Source organism: Pleurodeles waltl, chromosome 9, assembly GCF_031143425.1.
Source record: "Pleurodeles waltl isolate 20211129_DDA chromosome 9, aPleWal1.hap1.20221129, whole genome shotgun sequence".
NCBI classification, from domain to species: Eukaryota; Metazoa; Chordata; class Amphibia; order Caudata; family Salamandridae; genus Pleurodeles; species Pleurodeles waltl.
The window spans coordinates 291121980-291144685 of NC_090448.1; the positions used below are offsets into that span (position 1 = coordinate 291121980).

A 22706-nucleotide genomic window follows, 5' to 3' on the forward strand; every position below is an offset into this window, starting at 1 on the left:
CACTGTTGAGCTACCAAAGGAACCATGGTTTAAACTAGGTTTAGCCATTGTGGGGCCCTAAATTTGTTGGCCCCCATTGAAAGATATGTATTTTTACTTGTGGATTGTGTGTCCAAATGGGTGACTGCTTGTTGTACATGTTCTATTACCACAAAAAGTGTGATGGCGTTTTTAAAAGATGTATTTACATGGGAAGGGATCCATAAAGTAATTGTTAAGGATAATATGGTCCAGTTCTTATCTAATGAAATGAAGGGCTTCCTGGAGGAATTCTCAATTGAGCATCAACACATGGTGTTGTATATCAGCCAGGCAAGTGCCCCTGTTGAAAAAATTAATAGTCTAGTGAGAGATTGTGCTCAAGCTGTGGTTGCAGGTAGCGGATCTCTCAAGGAAATCTTGAGAGAGACACCGTGCCACTCCCAACATGATAACTAGCATTTCTCCATTCCATAGTTTAAGGCGACAAGTGGCTGGGCCAAACTTAACCCTAAGTAGTTGGAGTGGAAAAGAGAAGGAGAATGTTTCAACAGGAATAGAGTGGCTGTTCATCAGAGAGAATATAGAGAGCAAAGTGATGTTAAACGTGGCTGCATTTTCAGAAATCTGAAGGTAGGGGAGTATGTGCTTGTGAAAAGACCAAGGTGGTTAGTTAAAGGAGAATCCAAATTCAGGGGACCTTTCCATACAAAGGAGATCAGGAAGAATGTAGTGGTGTTAGAAAATGGGGAGGTGTAGAGCATGTCATGTTTGGCTAACGTGAATCCAGAACATGAACTTGGATCTGGGCTTGAATTTGGAACAAGTCTGCCATTGACAGGAGCCTAAACCAGGGCAAGACATACTTTACCGTAAGGATTACATGTAGTTTCTTCATTTGCAAATTGAAAGGTAATCTCTGTAGAAAATGCTTGCACTTGTGGAAGTATGTACAAATCTTAGCCTTACTGTTTTATTTTTATCTTGTAATTTTGAGTGTATTAATATAATTAGTGGAACGCAACAGAAATCAATGAATTCTGAGTGGAAGGTCCAGGACTTCAAACACTGTCTGTGATGACCTGGAGTGAAGTGGTCATTCCAGCTTTGTCTGAACCCTACAGTGTTAATGATATCTTGATAATGATTCACAAAATTAAGATGAAAGCAATGGTGTGGCATATCCTATCCTCCATGGCTAATAACAGCAGCCATATTGCATTTCTACTCATTTTATATCATTGTTTAATAAATATTCAATGTGGCAAAAAACAATACAGAAATAGGGTGTTACCAAAGGATTAAAAAATCACCACTTTTAATTCTCATTTCAATTCCATTTTGCGTTTATAGTGACATCACCACTTTTCCAAATATCCATCTCTACAGTAAGTAATATTTATGCCTGGGGGAATTTTCAATTCTGCCGGCGGACTCTGTGGAATCTTGGCAACTCTGCATTACTCTTGCAATACAGAATTACTGATAAATTCAAATTCTCTTGTTCTGTCGGCAGAATTAAAAATTATGCAGTGGTTTCTAGGGTTAGAAACCACTGCATATCCACCGTTGTATACTCTGCAGTGATTACAACTTTTATTCACTGAAGAGTATGGGCAGGTGCTGAGTGATATGCAGTGGTTTCTAAACTTTAGAAACCACTGCATATACCACTCAGTGTCCTTGCATACTCTGTAGTGATTATAAGTTTTAATCACGGCAGAGCACACAAGGGTGCTGAGTGGTATTTGGCTGCACTATTTTCTTAGCGCAAAATGCGTTCTCGCATCCACTTTTGGACGCCGGGGTATATTTTGAGCTAAGAAAATAGAACCAAATGCCCACTCAAAGCTGTCATGGAATTCTGCGTAATCCAGCCAAATTTTTATGTAATTTCACATCATTCTGTGGAATCAAATTCTGTGAAGTCTGCCCACTCCTACTTGCATTATTTATTTCCTGCCCAAACAGTCTTCAAAAGAAAAAACCTGACATGTAGCGGTAGACATCATTCCACAGCTTTCATCGATAAAGAAAGTGACATCACTGTAGATAAATCATACATCACAAGAGGAAGTGAATTTATTGGTTGCCAACTTAAACCTCTTGCCTTCTCGTCTACTTAATTTGACACCTTTGGACATTCCACTGCCTGGGTGCCCTTGGCAAATGGCAGACAGAGACAAGGGCATTACCAGTTTTTTCATTTCCCATCTATGTAATCACACCCAGACCTATACCACATAAATAATCACACAGCATCCTCACAATGCACAGGCCCAACCTCATTCACATCCCAATAGGCTCCCCATACCCTCATACTATCAAACACAAACCGTAGCTCATGCTCACTAATACATGCTCTTAATACTGCATATTGCAAACATCAAACATCATCACCCATCACAAGCTTGATGCACTCTTCATAAAAGAAGCATGAGCCCCCCCCTGCACCCTTGTACATCCTAAAAGTCCTTGTTATGGGAGGCTACAACATCCACCATGCAGACCATGGACATAAGAATAGAGGATGCCTCACTGTCATCCCTAAGTCCTTCTGACGATGCACCCTAGTCAAGTAAACAATGCACAGCTCCAATGGAGCTTCTAAAATGCCACTCCCCACTCTCTACAATTTAGTCTGCCATCTTCCATCTCATCTACAGGCTTCATGGGCAGCACAATCCATGGATTGCTTGATAACTCATCACGTCATCAATCTGACACTGACACATGACCCTACTAGGTGACTTTAACCTTAAGCATAAAAAACAAGAGACACCATCATCAACCTCATCGACATATTCAGTGTCACCTAACCAACACTTTCCGGTGTCTGACTCCTTGACCTTGTCATCTCAAAATCACCAACCATCCAATGCAGATCTCCCACATTCATAGAGTGGGCTAACCACCTTGCTACCCCCATCACTCAAAAAATACTGAACAGATTTACACTACATTACAAAAGCTAGCTTTCAGGACCAAAATCTAGCCTTCGGCCACATTTGGTGTTATTAAGTTAGATAGCTTCGCTGTAACACTATTCAATTTTCCTATGGAAAATTTAATGAGAAATTGCATTTTGGTATCTGTCTTTTCCTCAGCCCACGATTGACAAATCACCTTAAAACCTTCATGGAAGGAGTTGAGGTGGATGAACCTTGTTTTGGAATGTTTTGTGAATATTCATCCAACTGCGCCAAAGTTATTAGCAAACTCAAAAACACACTCCCTATGATAACTAGGTTCTAATTGTGTTGTACAACCATGAATGGGATTACGATGCATTCAATAGGTCATTGTATTTTAATTCCCAGCAGGTAAGGCTGTGTGTGATATTAGTATCTAAAGTCATCTATTGCTCATTTAGGCCCATATTTATACTTTTTTAGCACCGCATTGGCGTCATTTTGTGATGCAAATGCGGCGCAAACTTACAAAATACAATTGTATTTTGTAAGTTTATGCTGCTTTGCATCAAAAAGCGGTGCAAATGAGGCACTAAAAAAAGTATAAATATGGGCCTTAGTCTCAGATTTTCTGGTATTGTATTCCAGAGGGTACACACTTGGAACAGAAGAAGAACCTAGCCAATCCTGCTTCCTACTTGACTTTGGGGGGACATCAATATTTTTTACTGCTGAATCATTGCCAGAACCGGAGTGGCTTAATAAACCAGCTGCATTTCTAATAACTAGGTGTAATGACATTCACCATCTTGTGTGTCAGTGATGGAATTTTGAATTCCCCTCAGCTTCTATTGAAGCAGATGCTTACTTTTCAGAATGGGCACGATTTGTGCTGTTTTATGCAGGATCATCACCACATTTGTAGCAGAGTTTTGTAGATGTTGCAATTTGCACCTAATTAAATTTGAGGTATCCAATAGTAATGAATTTTAATAACGTATTTAGCTCTCATTGGGGTGCTGGGGATATTGACGTGATTTTGCATCTCTAAAAGAGAACCGTTCTTTTTAATATTCATGCACTAATTTGAAGATACCACAGCAGCATTTTACTGATTGTCCATGGCGGATGAGCATTCAAAGTAACTCCTAGGCCCATATTTATACTTTTTTAGCGCCGCATTTGCGTCATTTTTTTACGCAAAAGTACAAAAAACAATTGTATTTTGTAAGTTTGCACCACTTTTGCGTCAAAAAGTGGCGCAAATGCTGCACTAAAAAAGTATAAATATGGGCCCTAGTGTCTTAACCTTGTCTTTGACCTTAGTTTTTGTGCTGCCTACTTTAAAGGTCAGGTGCTGTACTCTGTTTGTCTTTAAGAAACCATCCGTCTTCAGTGAAAGAAATGTAATCTTGAATACATTCAGCTAAGCCAATATTTGTGCATTCAGGCACGGATAGCCAGGAATAGCCTCTTACATCTTCTCCAAGCCTTTATCGGGTCCTTTGTAAGGTGACAAATCAACTCAGTGCCATGTGAATAATTTTGGAAATCAGTATTCATGGATTTTACAAGCAGATGGGGCATAAGGTAAATATTGCGTCATACAGGACATGTAAGTACTCCATAGAGAAAAAGAGTTAGAAGAGTCTCGGTGTTCACCAATGTATGCACTCATCTGCTCGTTGCTAAAAAAATATTTAAACCATCTCCCGATTTATTCTCACGTCCCCACCACTTCCTCTCTCTTCTCCTGCAGGGTAGCAGGGTCGAGGGTGTCCAAGGTGATGCTGATAAATGACTCACATCAGAAGATACACTGCCTGATTCTAAGCTTCACACTATAAGAGCCGTATTGATAGGGCCCTAGCGCCACAGGAGCGTTGTGCCGTATTACAAGGTGGCGTTAAGCCACTCTTGTGGCTCAACGCCACCTTGTAAATAAGGCCCCTTCCCACGCAGCACTGTGCGTGGAAGGGACATGCAATGGGTGTTGCTGTGGGTGTGCCACAGCAACACCCATTGCATTGTGACGCTGCCTCAGATTAATGACATTTTGTAAACCTGAGGCAGCGCCAAAATCTAACACTACCCCCATGGGTGGCGTTCGCAGGGCGCAACGAGGAGGAATACTTTTATATCTCTTTTTTTGCTTTTTGTATGTGTGCTGCAGGCTTGTAAGTGGTGGTTTATCAATAAGTTTCCACATTATAGCCCTTCTTTGGTTTTCACCCAATCTGTAGGTTTGAGCATGTCTGCTCCATAAAATCTATATACAAGTGATTCTGAAGCAGCTTCACTTTTTGTATGTGATATAATTTTCTTAACTAGTTTAATGAAATTTAGCAAAAATTCCAGTTATAATTTCACCAAAGGTACTTCACTAATCATAGGTTATTTACAAGTAATTGTGAATACTTGTATAAGAAGCATTATTCCAACTTTCCTTACAGGTAATATATTCCAATTTGTTGGACATGAAAATACGATATATAACACTTGTTTTTAAATGAATATTTAAGCAGATATTGGGTGAATGTTTAAGAGTACACTGGTTATGGAAATCCAACCTAAAAATGAAAATCACACTACAAAATATAACTATCCGTGAGAAGTCATAGTTTAGGACACGCCAAAATATCCATGTACAATGGAGTGAAGTCATTGTGTCCTGTCTCTTTTCAGAATCCTTGTTGGCGATCACCCCTACTGTCCAGTCCATTCAGCACTATTTTGACCCATGCTTCAATAAAAATACTTCCTTTCGTCTATAACATGGTTATCTGTAGGCATCTATTTTGACAACATCCTCAAACCATTGTTGTAATCATGAGCCAAAGCTCCTGCCTCAAGATCTCAGCTTAATGTGTGACTCACTCATGTTACCTTCCAATACCCGTTGCTACTGGGCATCTGTAAATGAATCATGTGTGCATAATTTTCATTTAGAGTGAGGTTCTCTGGCTGCTGGAGATGGGAATCATTTGTTTAGCATGTTGATGTAGAAGGGTGAATTTTACCCTATTAGTAACCACATGTTATCAAGAAGTGTGGTACTAGGTAGTTGAGAAATCCACATCTAGGACTTCATAGGGCCAGTCTAATGCATCATTTGAATTGTGCACATTTACAGTGTTTCTTGGTTGCGAGGAGAATGTTTTATGGTATCAGATGGTTTTATTATTCTCTTTGCAATACATCACTCAAGACAGTGAATCCCTTCTTCCCCACAGAGCCATTAAAACACCTTGTTCCACATTGTAAATGTTGAACGGGCCACCTAGGCGATTCTTTATGTGCCCTAAGTCATTTTTAGGTCAAGCATAGCAGCACGCAAGCGCTGCTTTTTCGGTGTGTTGGTATTTATGTGGGCTTTTAACCACACCCACGGCACTCCCATCGCTATCACCCATTCATGGGCTTGCCTTTCAAAAATCCTTTGTTACCATTGGTAAATGCTTTATGTTTGTCCCTTCTTAGGGCAGCTTGGTTCGACCCTGTTGCATGGATAATTGCACGATTGCCGATAGTGCTTGACTGCAAGCGAACTTCCTTTTCCTTTTGTGTCTTTCGCGCTCACGCTCATTGCGGGTGTTTGATTATGTACTGTTCAATTATGCTTTATTCAGATCGAAGAATGCCTTAATTTATCCTTATCTGGATTGCTTTAAAAAAGAAGCTAAGTTTGGTCTCGGGGATCAATGGTCGTGTCCAATAGAAGAGGTAAGTGGTCTAAAATACTCCAAGACAGAATTTCTCAATGGAGGATTGGCTCTAGCAAGGTATGAAATGTACTAAAATCATGCAGTTTTGTTAATGCTACCTGAAAAGGAATATGTGGGTGTATTCCTTATTGCAAGGGAAGAAGATATGCCAGGGTTCCATGAGACAGCTACTTCAAAATGCCCTGTTCATAATTTTCCAATCTCTGTTTGCTGTTAAATTAATATTCCCTGATCAATTTAGCACGAGGTCCTTCTTCAGAATCAAGTCACTTCTCTTAAATGTAGTTGTCTTCCGCACTTCAAAGTAGTCCACAGAAATTAATTTTAACTTCATCACCTGCCAGCCAACACTTTGAAATATATGTCCATCCTGAATGGATCATGCAGCCGTTTCCAGATTCCCTATTTCAAAACACATACTTATGTTCTGCAACCAGTAAGTTGAAGACTTTGACCTCAACAAGTCATATGTCGTTCTGCTGGTTCTCCCAGAGTGAATGCAGCTATGCACTGCTATTTCCTAGTATAATGTCTGTGGAGATCTGCCAAGGGCTCTTGTGAGAAACTTCTTGTCTCAATATGGGCGCTTGTCTGTGAGGGGGGATACACTCACTAGTGTATGAGAATCGAAAGACTCACCCTGAGATTTACCTGAAGCGCTCTGGTGCCAACACAACAAAATACAGTAGAAAAATTCAGCTCACCATGAAGGGAACATACAGGTGAGCAGCCCCAGTGTGCTGACCATGCTGGACGGGCTCACACCAGTTACGTAACCACCATGAATCTTGTTATAAGTTAGAGGGGTGACTATATGCCACTGCATTTCCATATCCCCTACCCAGTATGGCAACAAGCAAGGGTGAACACATTTTCCCTGAAAATATGTAGTGTGAATGTCATGGTCCCCTGTGATACAACTGAGCTATGTAGTGGCTTGCAGATCCAGAGTTTGGCATAGAGTTCCCACAGTGGTTGTACTACAAGCACCTCTGCCACATTCTCCCCTTAATCTCTGATCCCCAGCAAAATCACCAGTGGTCTAGAGAGACTCTTTATAATTATGATCCATAGTCAAGAAAAGGCGTGCCCTCATGGCGCCCTTGAGTCCATGAGGTAGTGAGGAGGGAGTCAAGACCCTCTTCTATGGCCACCTTTACCAAACACAGACCCCAGGCCCAAACAATGGCCCCTCTAGTATCCTTCGGGAACCAAGAATGTCTGACTGTAATTTGTAAATCCAAGGATCAGATTATTGCTAGAATCAGAAAAGAACTCTGAACTTGATACATGGGCCTACCATCGTGAGATTCATGAACTAGAAAAGTAACCCTACAATTTGGATCACTATTTCTATCTATACAGGTGTGAATAGAGACTTCAGATATTCATTTTACTCTTCGTTTTAACTGTTCTGTCATTCTAAACTGTTTATTAAACAGCAGATTGTATTTAAAATAATACATTACTCTTCATTCCATGTTATAATCAGTGAGACTGGGGGTCTAAAATTCCTATCCAGACCAAACATCAAGGTCAGTAAGAAACACAAGCAATCTCTCCCTTGAGACTGCAATGTGATACTTAGAACCTCTAGGGTCATAAAAAACAATGACACAAGACCTACAAAATACTTTGTAAATTTGGTTGCTGACAACTGGTCCAGAGCCCTCATATTACCATTTCTTCAAAAAAGTATAATAAAAATAAGCAGTGCGAATAATGGGCTTTAGATGAGCCCTCTTTAACAATTACCGTTCATGCATTTTTGATATTTTGATATTGCTTGGAAGGGCTGTCCATCAAGGCCATGGCATTTCAAGGAGGGCTAGATTGTCCCAATTGTGTTCTCAATATATTTTAGCAATGGGGCATTAAGTAGCCATTTTGTCAAACAGCAGATATGACAGATTGTAATTGAGTCCCAGTGTGTGTTTTTTTATTCACTTTGTCGGCAAGATGGTTTAATTAATATGCTATGTTTTTATTGTTTATGAAAGGTGTGCACTGTGGGTGCCTTAGTCTGCCATAAAGACACATATTTATGAGAGCCTTGCAGCTCCATTGCATCATTGACGCAGTCAGTACTGTATATTTATGATTTGACGCATGTGGCATAATGCATCCGTTTTACGAGGCCTGCATCGAAAAATACCTGTGCCAGAACTGTCTGCACCACGCAGAGTTTAGAAAAAGCAAGATAGGCATTCCCATATAAATTCTAACACAAAACGTATGCATTGGTATCTATAAGTTTGGCAATGTGTGACGCATATTTTAGATGCATCGTGCTAAGCCTGGAATGCACACAAATTCCTACACCTCCTTAACCCAGGTGTAGGAAATGACGCAGTGACTGTGGTATAGGAATCTGACCAGCTGAAGTCACTTAAACTATTGGAATTAGTAAGTAAATCACATCCACGCAATTAGTAGTAGATCTACACATGTATCAATCATGTTGTCGGACCCCTTGAGCAACATGGGACCATGACTCCTCATATATTATCATCCACTGCAGCAATTTAATGTGATGCTGTGTAGACATGTAAGAGACAGGCCACAACAATTACTTGAATCCACTCACATTAAAGTTTCACTCAGTATGTCACACATAGTTAGGTATATTGGTGCATATATGTAGACTATGCCCACTGTAATGTAACACATAGCCAAACTTCATACTTGTCTACTATTCATCCTGGACCAATGGAATTGTGTCCAAAGTGAGACTTCTTCCATTTTACACTCCATTACATTAGTTTCCACAGATTAGGCCCGTTGTATCAGTCAGAACCCACGCATCACCTCTGTTGTGTGACACGTTGCAGAAGTTGCAATTGTCATAAGCCCAAAATCAACAGTGGGTCACTTTGGGGGCAGATGCATTGGGCGATTCTTCCCACAGATGCGTCAGAATCTCAGATGAACCTTGGGGTCTTATGACATGGTGTGCCATAACATAAGTATGGCGCATCCATGGTGTTTCTAAATGTACTACAGGACAGCTTTTTCTGATGCATTGCTGCCTTGCTGCAGCGATGCATCAGTTTTCATAAACATGCCCCACAGTGTAAATGATTAGTCACACTTGCACATTCAATTGTTCTCTTTCCTTTCATCATGACAATTTTTTTTGGGATTTACACCTTTTTTTGTTAATAGAGAAAAGATGGGCTCAAACATATGCTTACTTGAAAAGTCAACAAAATCTAAGGCCCTTTTGTTAAAAAATAATACTTTGCTGAGTATGCCTTTTATATTTGCCACTTACATTGCAACATCATCTACCAACTACTTTTCTAAATACTGTTCTGTGAGTTAATAAAGTCTGTTGTGAAAATGGGGACTGCTCCCAGGTTTATTGTTGTACCCCAATGTATTGTTTTACAATAGCATTTCTTCATAGGGCAGCTGGGTACAACCCACACAAAGTCACCCATTACCAAACAATTCCCCCAACAAAAAGCTAGACCTAATGGCTTCGCCACTGCTTGCTAGCTAAGTTATGAAAAGTAAATTTACAGTAATATCTAGGCTGTGATTTACAAAACTGCCACACAACGCAGCACAACAGTCAAAAATGCTGTTCTGCGTTGTGTGACAAGGAGAGAGAAGGAGAGTGCCATATTGGCAGAGATATGGCACTTTCCTCCCCCCTCCCTAGTGCTGGTGCAGGATTTTACTGCTGAGCACCACGCACACACCTCTGCACCACAGTCAAAGGGTATGTGCGTGAGTCTACCATATGTTTTGTACTGGAAGGGGACCCTTCAGGTACAAAATACTATGCTTATACTTAATTTAAACTGTTTCCTACTTTGCATGTGTGCTGTACAGTGCAGCACGCATGCAAAGTAGAAAAAGAAAGGAGACATAAAAACATTTCACATTTTAACTCCTCCTTTCAAATGGGGTTCATTTGGGGTGCAAAACCCTGTCTACTTTTGTTAGTAGATACAGTGGTGTAACGGAACATGAGTGGTTCCCCCGCCAAGTACATTGAAGGGGCCGCCAGACCAAGTCAGGAGCTCTCACACGAGGGGCCACTGCACAGTGTACTGTGCTGAAGGGACCCCTGGAGCTCAGGGCCCCCGCATGACAGGGGCTACAGGGGCTATTGTAATGCCAGGGAGTAGATAGGTTTTTTGCATCGAAAAGCATGGGTGGTTGGATGGGAATACCCATGACCCATCAATGTATCGCCCCTTTAGGGCTAAGTAATGCAAAGCAGTGCTTCAACCCGCTTTGTGGCTACTTTCCAGTAAAAAACAAGTTGTGTGCTGGAAAGTAAATTAGAAAAAAAAAAGTCTCATTCAACTCAGCCCAAAATGTTTGTAAATCTACCCTCTTGTCGTTCTTAAACCACACCCCAGCTTCAAACTTTAGTCCCATGGACTGCCAAGTCAATTCGGTGGTGCTCTTAGGGCCAGTGGGGTGGCCAAACATGGCTTCAACAATGTGGTCAGGCAGTTCCATTGTATAGGAGTTCTCCAACTCCTTTCCATTGTATATAAAACTATATATATATTGTGTGATGGCAGTCAAATACCAACTTGTGGTGTAATAAATACGCCCTGAGAACTGTTTTCTGAAATGCAAAATCTGATTATCTCGGCCGATTCTTTGCCTTTCACTGTCGAGGGTCTCCTGGGGTTTTCTCACAGCTTCCGAGGGCCTCAGTGCAGTCCCTTACCTGTAGCTAGAGCTGGTGCTGCATGTACAAGCATCCTGCTCTAAACCCCGACAGCAGTGCACTATAAAAACAAAGCAGATGCCGACTAAATGTCTCCCTACCCGTGAGTGACTGAACTGTCAGTGAAAGTCCACATACAGGGACTCTGGAAAGGGAAAGCTGGCTCTATTTTTCATTAAGTGCGTGATCTGCTATTGTTATTGATCCCAGGAGGTCACTATTATCAGACTGTGCCAGCTAAGGAGGCCAGCGCTGTTACTCTGAATGCAGCTGTGATAAATTGTTATAAGAGGCCACTCAAGGTATTACAACTAGCATAACATCAGAAAGACATGCTGGTAAATGGTACAGTATCTCCAGGCATTAGCATATAACTCATAATGAAAGGTCTAAATGCAGGAATATAGCGCGCTTTGATAGTCGGGCAACCTCTAGGTGCCGGAGCAATTTTGTAAGCCAGTATTTCAGAATGAGTCTACCTGCGAGCGTTGGAAACTTTGGCCCATATTTATGGGAAAATGACAGAGCGCGATGCAGCACTGCGCCAAAATTGGCAGCACCGCACTCCCTCATCTTCACAACGCAGAGATGCGCCGTATTAAACTGACCACGGCGCACCCTTGTATTGTTCCCTGCGCTGGCAGAAAATTTAGCTACCAGAGGGGTGAGATTGTTTATGTGCAGGAAGGGACACCTTTCCGCACACAAACAATCATTTCTGGCATTTTGCTCTTTCTATGTGTGCTGCAGAATGCAGCAGGCGTAGAAAAAGCAAAAAACAAGGAGGAATAAAAGTATTTCTCCTCGTTGCTCCTTGCTAATGCCGCCCCTGGCAGCAGTTTTGTTTTTGAAATGCATTCTGTTTTCCTTTAAGGAAAACGGGCTGCATTTTTTAAAACAATACTGCTTTATTTACAGGGAGTGCAGAATTATTAGGCAAGTTGTATTTTTGAGGATTAATTTTATTATTGAACAACAACCATGTTCTCAATGAACCCAAAAAACTCATTAATATCAAAGCTGAATATTTTTGGAAGTAGTTTTTAGTTTGTTTTTAGTTTTAGCTATGTTAGGGGGATATCTGTGTGTGCAGGTGACTATTACTGTGCATAATTATTAGGCAACTTAACAAAAAAAAATATATACCCATTTCAATTATTTATTATTACCAGTGAAACCAATATAACATCTCAACATTCACAAATATACATTTCTGACATTCAAAAACAAAACAAAAACAAATCAGTGACCAATATAGCCACCTTTCTTTGCAAGGACACTCAAAAGCCTGCCATCCATGGATTCTGTCAGTGTTTTGATCTGTTCACCATCAACATTGCGTGCAGCAGCAACCACAGCCTCCCAGACACTGTTCAGAGAGGTGTACTGTTTTCCCTCCTTGTAAATCTCACATTTGATGATGGACCACAGGTTCTCAATGGGGTTCAGATCAGGTGAACAAGGAGGCCATGTCATTAGATTTCCTTCTTTTATACCCTTTTTTGCCAGCCACGCTGTGGAGTACTTGGACGCGTGTGATGGAGCATTGTCCTGCATGAAAATCATGTTTTTCTTGAAGGATGCAGACTTCTTCCTGTACCACTGCTTGAAGAAGGTGTCTTCCAGGAACTGGCAGTAGGACTGGCAGTTGAGCTTGACTCCATCCTCAACCCGAAAAGGCCCCACAAGCTCATCTTTGATGATACCAGCCCAAACCAGTACTCCACCTCCACCTTGCTGGCGTCTGAGTCGGACTGGAGCTCTCTGCCCTTTACCAATCCAGCCACGGGCCCATCCATCTGGCCCATCAAGACTCACTCTCATTTCATCAGTCCATAAAACCTTAGAAAAATCAGTCTTGAGATATTTCTTGGCCCAGTCTTGACGTTTCAGCTTGTGTGTCTTGTTCAGTGGTGGTCGTCTTTCAGCCTTTCTTACCTTGGCCATGTCTCTGAGTATTGCACACCTTGTGCTTTTGGGCACTCCAGTGATGTTGCAGCTCTGAAATATGGCCAAACTGGTGGCAAGTGGCATCGTGGCAGCTGCACGCTTGACTTTTCTCAGTTCATGCGCAGTTATTTTGCGCCTTGGTTTTTCCACACGCTTCTTGCGACCCTGTTGACTATTTTGAATGAAACGCTTGATTGTTCGATGATCACGCTTCAGAAGCTTTGCAATTTTAAGAGTGCTGCATCCCTCTGCAAGATATCTCACTATTTTTGACTTTTCTGAGCCTGTCAAGTCCTTCTTTTGACCCATTTTGCCAAAGGAAAGGAAGTTGCCTAATAATTATGCACACCTGATATATGGTGTTGATGTCATTAGACCACACCCCTTCTCATTACAGAGATGCACATCACCTAATATGCTTAATTGGTAGTAGGCTTTCAAGCCTATACAGCTTGGAGTAAGACAACATGCATAAAGAGGATGATGTGGTCAAAATACTAATTTGCCTAATAATTCTGCACTCCCTGTAATAGCAGTCACAGTGGTGTTACACCTCCTTGTTAACATGGAGCAGAGGTTAGCGCCACTGGAGTGTCACATAAAGTGATGCTCCAGTGGCGGTTGGGGCTCTTAAATATGCCCCATAAAAGCTTCTGCTGAATGCCTGCAGCTTGTTGGAGAGAACATCAGGTAAAAGGTGGGGAGAGGGTGTGGCGTAACAGCTTTGGAGCTAGGGAACCAGGTTCAATCCTGTTCTGCTCAACATCCTGTGATTCTGGGCAAATCACTTGGGGCCACATGTAAATACCTTTTTTCTCGTCACAAATGGCCCGATTCGCAGAATCAGCCCGTTTGCGATGAGAAAACAGCATTTTGGTATGTACTGACCCATTTTTGCGATTCGGTAATCTATTTACCAAATCGCAAAAAGTGTTTGTGAGTCGCAATTAGGAAGCGACATTCCCTTCTTAATTGCGAGTCGCAGTCCGATGTATGATTGTTTTGTGACCCCCGAATGCAGTCACAAAACAATCGCAGTTAGCACCAGTCTCAAACTGGTGCTAACCCATTCACAAAAGGGAAGGTGTACCCTTGGGACTCCTTCCCCTTTGTGAATGGTAGCGAAACACAGTTTTTCAGAGCAGGCAGTGGTCCCACAGACCACTGCCTGCTCTGAAAAAATGAAAAGAGAACTTTTCTTTTTTGTTTGAGAAATGCATTCCGTTTTCCTTTAAGAAAAATGTGCTGCATGTAAAAAAAAAATACTGGTTTATTTGATCGTAGTCACAGACATGGTGGTCTGCTGACCCCAGCAGGCCACCATCCATGTGAGTGCCGCCATTCCAAATAGGGTCGCAAATTGCGACCTAGCTCATGAATATTCATGAGGTAGGTCATTTGCGACCCCATTGCGAATCGCACACAGTGTCATTGACACTGTTGTACATCAGGTTTTGCGACTCGCAAATTGTGAGTCGCTAAGTCTCGCAATTTGCGAGTCACAAAACTTGTATGTCCATTCATTCATAGGCTTCTCTGCTGAGATTACCACAGAGAACGACCATCTCTGTGCTTTAGGGGACTGCGGTGGGGCTTTAGCAGTCAGGTCTCCAGCTCTATTCACAAGTACCACTGAAATGCACTTCAGCCACGCTTGTCTCTTTTTCTCCAACAGTTTCCCAAACCCACCCGGCCCCATCTGCGGCCCTCCCAGCAAGAAATTTTAGCAGACATAATAACACCCCGTTGACTTCCCCCACAGTGGATGGGCTGGTCTTGATGGCAGTGATTACACGGCACCGCCAGGACTGTGAGAGCCCAACGAGGAGAGCCGACGGGGGTTCGCACGTCCCCTGTACGCCCCACGCCTCCGCCTTCTGTGAGCCATGAGGTAAAATATACAATACGTCTATAAAAACACGCAAGCGCAGCTGGCGGTGTGAAGGCAGACTCCGACGCCAGATGTTTCCCGCGCTAATTTCTATGTGTCGGCTTCTAGGGGGTAAATCTAACTAGAGCAGGCGCCCTCCCCCCACCCACTTCGCTGTCCCAGTCTAACCTCTTATACAAAGGACAGGGAGGCACCACAGTAATATTTATATCGCACACCAGTGCTTTAAATGGAAAAATAGAAGTGCAGGTACTCTGTGCCAGAGTACCTGCTTGTTTCTGGGAAGTGTTGGTACTCTCCAGTTAAAAGTATTACGTTTTTCTTGAGATATGCCAGTACTCTCCCTCTCAAAATAAAAAAGTGCCGGTACTCAGTACCGGAGAGTACCGGCCCATTTAAAGCACTGTCACACACCACCCACTAAATTGCATATTGGCGATTTAATGTTTTTATATATATATATAATTGCAATAACGCTGATATTTTTCGCTGCAGGGGAACAGAGAACGCGAGACGGTCCTTCCTGTGGACAAGAACATATAACCACGGGGTTACACGTGGCTCTTAGGCTCATTAACCCACGGGAATACCTGACTTGTAATGTAAAATGCAAATGCATGCAGGTGTTGGTACCAGATGCGTTTACCGAGTGGGGTACCTTAGTGGGATTGGAGTTTATAACCTCGAGGTTAAACACTGGTCTCTGAATTAGGTGCATTAACCAACTGGACTACTTCAATAGAAACGGGATCAGTATGTTACACACAGGTGAGGTGAGTGAAGGTGATGTGCTAAACCACTGACCTATGGTCCTGGAAATGTGACCAGACGGTTCTAAACAGATGTCCTCGGCATGTTCATTAACCCACAGAGATATTTTAGACAGATTACATGTGGCTTGCAGATAATACACGAATCTCTGCAATAGGTGTACAAACCAGTTTAGGTATGTTACTGGATTTGGAGCCCATGGCCTGCAGCCCAGTAAGCCCTACAGCAGATCGCTTATCCCAGTTCAACATCACCCTGGCTTTAGAACATGTGCCATGGCGCCCACCCACAGTTATCAGCAGAGAGCGCAGAAGTCGTAAGATGTCTTACCACTACCAAAGACTACTAGGAGAACGCAGCTCTTTGATTGGCGAAATACCAATTTTATCTTTGCAGAACTCAGATGTGAAACAGTCCCACAGAACAGAAACTGTCTATGGGGGCTTTGTGGGACTTTAAAGCCCCCACCCGGTTCAGTGGTGCAGCCAGTGTGTCATGGACCCCAGTGCAAGGAAGGCAATGCGCCCCCGGGCCACGGGTTCAACTGTGAAATACAGCAATAATCAGGCCTCCGTGCCCCGGTGCCACTGCACCTACTGTACAAATGGAAGTCGCATCCACGCCCCTCTTTTTACAAAGCCAGCAAGAAATATGCAATCCATTCCGAATTCACGTCAACCCCTTAGATTAGTCGGGGCGGGAGTGTAAAGGGCGGGGGTCTTTTTAATCTAAATTTCGAAAGAAAATTAATTACAAGATTATTCCACAGGGCGAGTGTCAGAGATCGGGCAGCTTCCAGAGTCTCGGTGATTAGCGTGTTCCTTGTGCCAGTGACAATGGGATTAGACAGGAAGTGCGGGTCAGGGGATTACAGGCTCCTCGCGTGGAGCTGCCTGCAGCAGGGAACCCCGGGGAGGGCTGGGCATAGGGGCGAGGAAAGAGTCGGACATAATTAGGTAAGGAAATGTCAGGCAGGAGGGGCAATACAGCGAGAGAGAGAGAAAGAGATGAGAAAGAGAGAGAGGGGGGTGTGGTGCAAGCGGTGTGGGTGTCAGTTTAGGAAGAGAGAGGTGGGAGCTGTGGTCAAATAGGAGGAAAGGGGTGACCGACGAGGGATATTTAGAAAGGGAAAGCAAGAGACGGGAGCGGGTGGTAACGTGTTGAGAGCAACGGTAAAAGTTATGAGACGCATCAGGGACGTCAGGGGTGGGGGAGAGAGCGGGAGGAAGAGTGAAGGACAGAGAGGCAGGGGTTGGGGAATTGGAGAAACGAGTCGGTGCCAGGCGGAGGGAGTGCTTGAGGGAGAGTGACAAAGAGAGGGGGCAGGAGGTGAGGGGTGTCAGACGGGGAAGGGAGAGAGGGGAAACAATGAGCGCCGGGAGACTAGCTGACAAATTGAGAGGAAGAAAGTAAGGACGCGCGAGACGGTGGGTGAGAGGAAAGAGAGACGGGGCAGACAGTGAGAGAGAGACTGGGACTGATGGTGCAGGAGGTGGGCGTGTCCGGATTTGAGGAACACGAGGGTAAAGGGGTAAAGCCGGCGGTAGGAACGTCAATTAAGAGGGAAGGGTGAGAGAGCTGTTAGGGGAGCGGGAGGTGACAAGGGAGAGGTGAGAGAGAGAGGGAAGAGGCAGGGAATTTCGGGTGGAAATGGCGTGTCACATAGGAAGACGGTAAAAGTAAGAAGGAAATATCTATAAGTGGATACAGAGGGGTGAGAAAGAAGGGAAGTGGGGAGCATCAATATCTCTATGAGAGAGACAGCGAACGAGTGTGAAGAGAGGGCAGAGACGCAGGTGTGTGGATATGGGTTTGTGTGTGCCTGAGAGGCAAATAGAGACAGGGAGAGACAGACGGAGAGAGAAAGAGAGAGTTATAGAGGAAAGAGTGGGAGAAAGAGACTGACTGTGATAAAGGTCAGTGTTACTTAGCTTGTTCGTGTGTGTGTGTGTGTGTGTGTGTGTGTGTGTGTGTGTATGTGTGTGTGTGTGTGTGTGTATGTGTGTATGTGTGTGTGTGTGTGTGTGTGAGAGAGACAAAGGCAGAGAGTGAGAGACGCAAAACAAAATAACACAAACATATGGGCAAACGGACAGAGGGACAGTGTCGACAAGCAGTGACATGACTAAACGGGCAAATGGACGGACAGACAGACAGACAGGTAAGTAGACAGACAGATAGATTGCGATGAACTGAAGGAGAGACGGCAATGGAAAAGGGAAAGCGAAAAGAGTGAGATGTATTAGCGAAATAAACGCGGCGCAATATCTGAATATGGAAGAAATGGTGTTAATTGCTGCTTTAAAGAAGTGAATACATTATTAGGGCATAAAATGAGACCATATCGAGAAAACAAAAGACAGTAAACAACTAGAGGCCGGATGGGAGGCTCTAAAGATGGGCGGAATGAGTCAGAAGAGGAATAAAAAATAGAAAATAAGGAAGAAGACACGAGGAGAAAGATGGAGAAGGAAGATGGGCGAGATAGATGCAGAAAGGAAAGGCAGAGGGAAACATAATGTCTTCAATATTTGATGTGAAAAAACGGTAACCTGGCAACATAATTAGTTTCGTAGAAGTAACAATCTCCTTCTTCTTCGACCCCACATAGAAAGAATCATGGCAAGATTGTTTAACATGAGCATCTGCGTGCTGCGCCGATTGTGGCACACTCCGCTGCCTTACCTTGTCCACACGGGCTTCAGGCGTGAGCTCGGCAGTGCTGGCTGCCAGCCACGTTCTAGGGTCCCCAAGGGGGCAGAGTGGGATGTGCTCCCAGCATCTTCCTCCTGGAGAGCATGAGAACTCCTGATGCCCTAGTAGGAAAGGATGAGGTCTCAGCATGCCCTGCCTGAGGAGGGTGAGCTCGCAGCAAGGTCTGCAAGTGGAGGGGGAGCTCTCGGAATGGCCTGCCTGGGGAGGATGAAGTGTTAGTATGCTCTGCCTGGGGAGGATGAAGTGTTCCTATGCCCTGTCTGGGGAGGGTAAGGTCTCAGCATAGCCTGCTAAGGAAGTATAAGGTGTCAGCATGCCCTGTCTGGCTATATTGAGTTCTCAGCATGCTCTGCCTGAGGAGGGTGAGGTCTCTGTATGCCCTGCCTGGGGAGGGTGAGGTCTTTGCATGCCCTACCTGGGGAGGGTGAGGTCTCTGCATGCCCTACCTGGGGAGAACGAGGCCTCATCATGAGCTGATTTCTGGGAGGTTAAGAAATCAATATGACCATCTTGAGGAGGATGAGATCTCGGGATCCTCTATTTGGGAATAGTGAGTGCTCATCATGTCCTGTCGTGGTAGGATGATGTGTTAGTATGCCCTGCCTAGCTGGGAAGAATGAGGTCTCCGCATGCCCGTTCTGGGTACTATAAGATTTCAACATGTCCTTCTTGTGGAGGATGAGTTCTCGACATGTCCTATTTGGTAAGCATGAGGACACAGCGTGCCCTGCCTGGAGAGGATGAGGTTTCAGCATGCTCTGTCTGGGTATACTGTGGTTCCAGCATACCCTGCCTGAGTGTATGGAGGTCTCAGCATGGCCTGCCAGGAGGATGAGATTTCGCCATGCCCTGACTGGGTATATTGAGGTCTCAGCATGCCCTGGGTGGGTATATGAAGGTCTCAGCATGCCGGTTCTCGGTATACTGAGGTCTCTGCATGGCCTGCCTGGGAGGATGAGCTCTCAGCATGCTCTGCCTGGGTATGTTGAGATCTCAGTATGCCCTGACTGGCTATTTTGAGGTCTCAGCATGCCCTGCCTGGGAGGGTGAGGTCTCAGCACACCTGGCCTGGGGAGGGCGAGGTCTCAGAATGCTCTGCTTGTGTGGGGGGGGGTCTGAGATGCTCTGCTTGGGAACAATGAGGTCTCGAGTTACTCTACTCAGGGAACATGAGGTCTAAAAATCCTCTGCTTAGGAAAAGCGAGGGCTAAGAATGCCAGCGCCTTGAGACCCTTCCGGGTGAGTGGCGCGCTTAACAAATTTCTAATTGATTGATTGATGGGGAGGCGGAAGGAAAAGCATCCGCTGCCTGGGGAGGAAGAGGTCTAAAGATATCCTGCTTGGGTGCTGGGTAGGGCTGACGTTTAAGGTTGAACTATCTAGGAGTCTGAGGTCTCAGGAGGCCCTACATGGGAAGTGAATGTGGTCTTTAGATGACTTGTAAAGGTTAGATGCTCCCCAGCATTTCCGGGAGAAGAAAAGAGTGAAGCCCAAGGCTCGCTGCCTCATGAAGGAATGAGGTCTAATGATATTGTGTCCAGAGAAAAAGTGAGATCCCAAGAGCTTCATTCTTAGGAGAAAGTGAGGCTCTGGGATGCTCATCCTGGGGAAAGAGTGAGGTCCAACTATGACCAGTCTGAGGAGAAAATGAAGTCATAGAATGCCCTACCTGAAACAGGAATGAGGCAAGAGTGAGGTCCTAGGGTGTGTTTAATGAGGTGAGAATGAGGTCCAAGAATGCTCAGCCTTGGAAGGAATGTGGTCCCAGGATACCCAGTGTGGGGGGGGGAATGAAGTCACGGGATGCGCTATCTGATAAAAGGAATGAAATCCTAAGATGCCTGAGTAAGACAAGAGTGAGATCCTAGGGAGTCATTTCTGGGGTGCGAATGTGGTTCAATGATGCACAGCCTGGTGAGGAAGTGAGCCCCAGATTGCTCAGCCTCAGGACGGAATGAGATCCCAAGATGCTGTGGAAGGGGCATAACTAGGTCCCAGTATGTCTCTGCTGAGAAGGGAATGAGGTCTATAGATGCCCTTGCAGAGGAGGCAGTGAGGATGTCGTGCCTCGAGAGGGACTGGTATCCAAGGATACCCTGAGGTAGGACAGAGTCTCATAATACTGCCTCTGGAGGGCAGCGACATGCTGTCCGGCTAAGCTATGTCAGGTTGGTCTTAGGTCCCCTACCTGAGGAACGCAGGTCCTGGAATGCTCTGCTTTGGAGAGGATGAAGTGGTCCAGATGCCTAGGCCACTCTCCTCGCAGGACCTGTCCACCACAGTTGCAGTGCTGATTCTCCGACTCCGCGCCTCCTTCGTCTCCTCTCAGGATCCACTGGCAGGCTCTTAGGCGAGGAGCAGTGGGAGCCGATTGCAGCGGTCCATGCTGATTCGTACGCTCCCTGGAGCTGTCCGCAGCAGAAGGTGCCGATACGTGCGCTCCCTGGCGCTGTACAGAGTATTAAGTGATGATTCTCCGGAGACACTCCCAGGCTCAGCTCTCAGACTCTTTTGGGAGGAGGCTGAATGTTAGAGGGCGACTTCGAGAGCGGGAAGTTCTGATTTTCGGAGATCGCTGTCCGGAACAAGAGGTGCTTATCCTGATTCGGCGTTATCCTCCTCCCCCGAGCAGTGAGTGCTGATTCTTAAAGGTAGCTGTCCGGCTCAAGAGGTGCTGAATCTCAAAGTGAGCTTTCTGGAGCAGTAGATGCTGATTCTCATAAGGAGCTGTCCGGAGCAGTGGGTACTAATTGTCAAAGGGAGCTATCCGGAGCAAGAGGTTCTGATTCTCAGAGGGAACTACACGGCTCTCCGGAGCAGGGGTGCTGATTCTCAGAGGGAGCTGTCCGGAACAATAGGTGCTGATTCTTAAAGCGAACTGTCAGGATCAGTAGGTGCCGATTCTCAGTGTTTGCTTTCCGTACAATGGTCGATGACTGGCCTCAGACCCTCTTGGGCTGAACTCCGGGACTCTTCGGTGGAGTCCGGATTGCTGCTCGGATCTGTGGGGGGTGAAGGAGCGCGACAGTGCCCGAGACAGGTTCTGGAGCCCCGGTGCTTCAAGCCTCGGGCTATGCTGCAACAGACGGAAGAAAGGTGTGAGGTATGCAGGCAGCGCCTCGAACTCAGCGCTATCTCTTTTACGACATCTCTCTCATGTTGTCTACTGTGGGTGCGTCCCCTCTGTCTCTTTTCCCCCAGTCTCTCCTTACTTCATCCAGCGTCTCTGCCTCGGTTGGTTTTCTCCTTCTGTCTGTTTGTCACAATAGCTTTTCTCTTTTTTTAGGTTTCCATTTGCCTCTCAGCGCTGTTCTCTCGTCCGCCCTCCCTCTCTTTTCATGCGTTGCTTAGATGTCCCCCTGTGCACGTCTTTCTGATTGTGTCTCTTCCCTTCCCTCTCTGGTTTTCCCGCCCTTTCTCTTTCACTCTCCCCCCGTTTCCCTGACTCTCTCTCTACTTCTGCAGCTCTCGCTCCCCTCTTGTCGCTTTCCGTCTTTCTCGCGCTTTCTTCCTTTCTGTTTCTGTCTTTTTCCCTCCCTCGCTGGCTGTCTCTGCAGCCCTCTGTCTGTGATTTCCAGATGCTGCCTCCGCGTGTCTACTTGTCCCTTTATTATATTTTCTGACGCTTTATTTGACGATGTAACCCCGTCTTTCTTGTTTTTTCTCTGACTTTCGCGCCCTCTCTTTCTGTGTTTGTGTGCCTGACTGTCCCTGCCTGGCTCACAGGCAGTCTCTCTAGCCCTCTACCCCTCTCTCGCATCCTCTTTCGTTGACTGTCTCTATCCCTGACTAACTATAGCTCTCAGCGTGCCTCTTGGTTCTTCTTTTGCTCTTTCGGACACTCTCTTTACCTGTGATGATGTGTGTGTGTGTGTGTTTGGGTGTGTGTGTTTGGGTGTGTGTGTGCGTTCCTCTCTCCCAGTTTTCAAGGCACCTGTCTCTCTGTCTCGTTCTCTCTTTAGATGTATTTCTACCTCTCTATCTCAAGCGTTCTCACTCTCTATCTTCCAAGATCTGTTTCGCGTGTACTCCCTCATTCTATGTCTCTGACTCAAGGACTTCCTGAC

The 22706-nt window shown here is 44.9% G+C and overlaps 1 protein-coding gene across 1 annotated transcript in view; it reads right to left on the reverse strand.

The window, feature by feature from the left end:
* The window catches only part of GRM2 (glutamate metabotropic receptor 2), a 438947-nt gene extending 416705 nt beyond the window's left edge, over nt 1-22242 (reverse strand). The window contains exon 1 of the mRNA XM_069206753.1: nt 20828-22242. The gene's annotated coding sequence lies outside the window, so the exon portion shown is untranslated. The remainder of the gene's footprint in view (nt 1-20827) is intronic.
* Between the last annotated feature and the right edge of the window lie 464 nt (nt 22243-22706).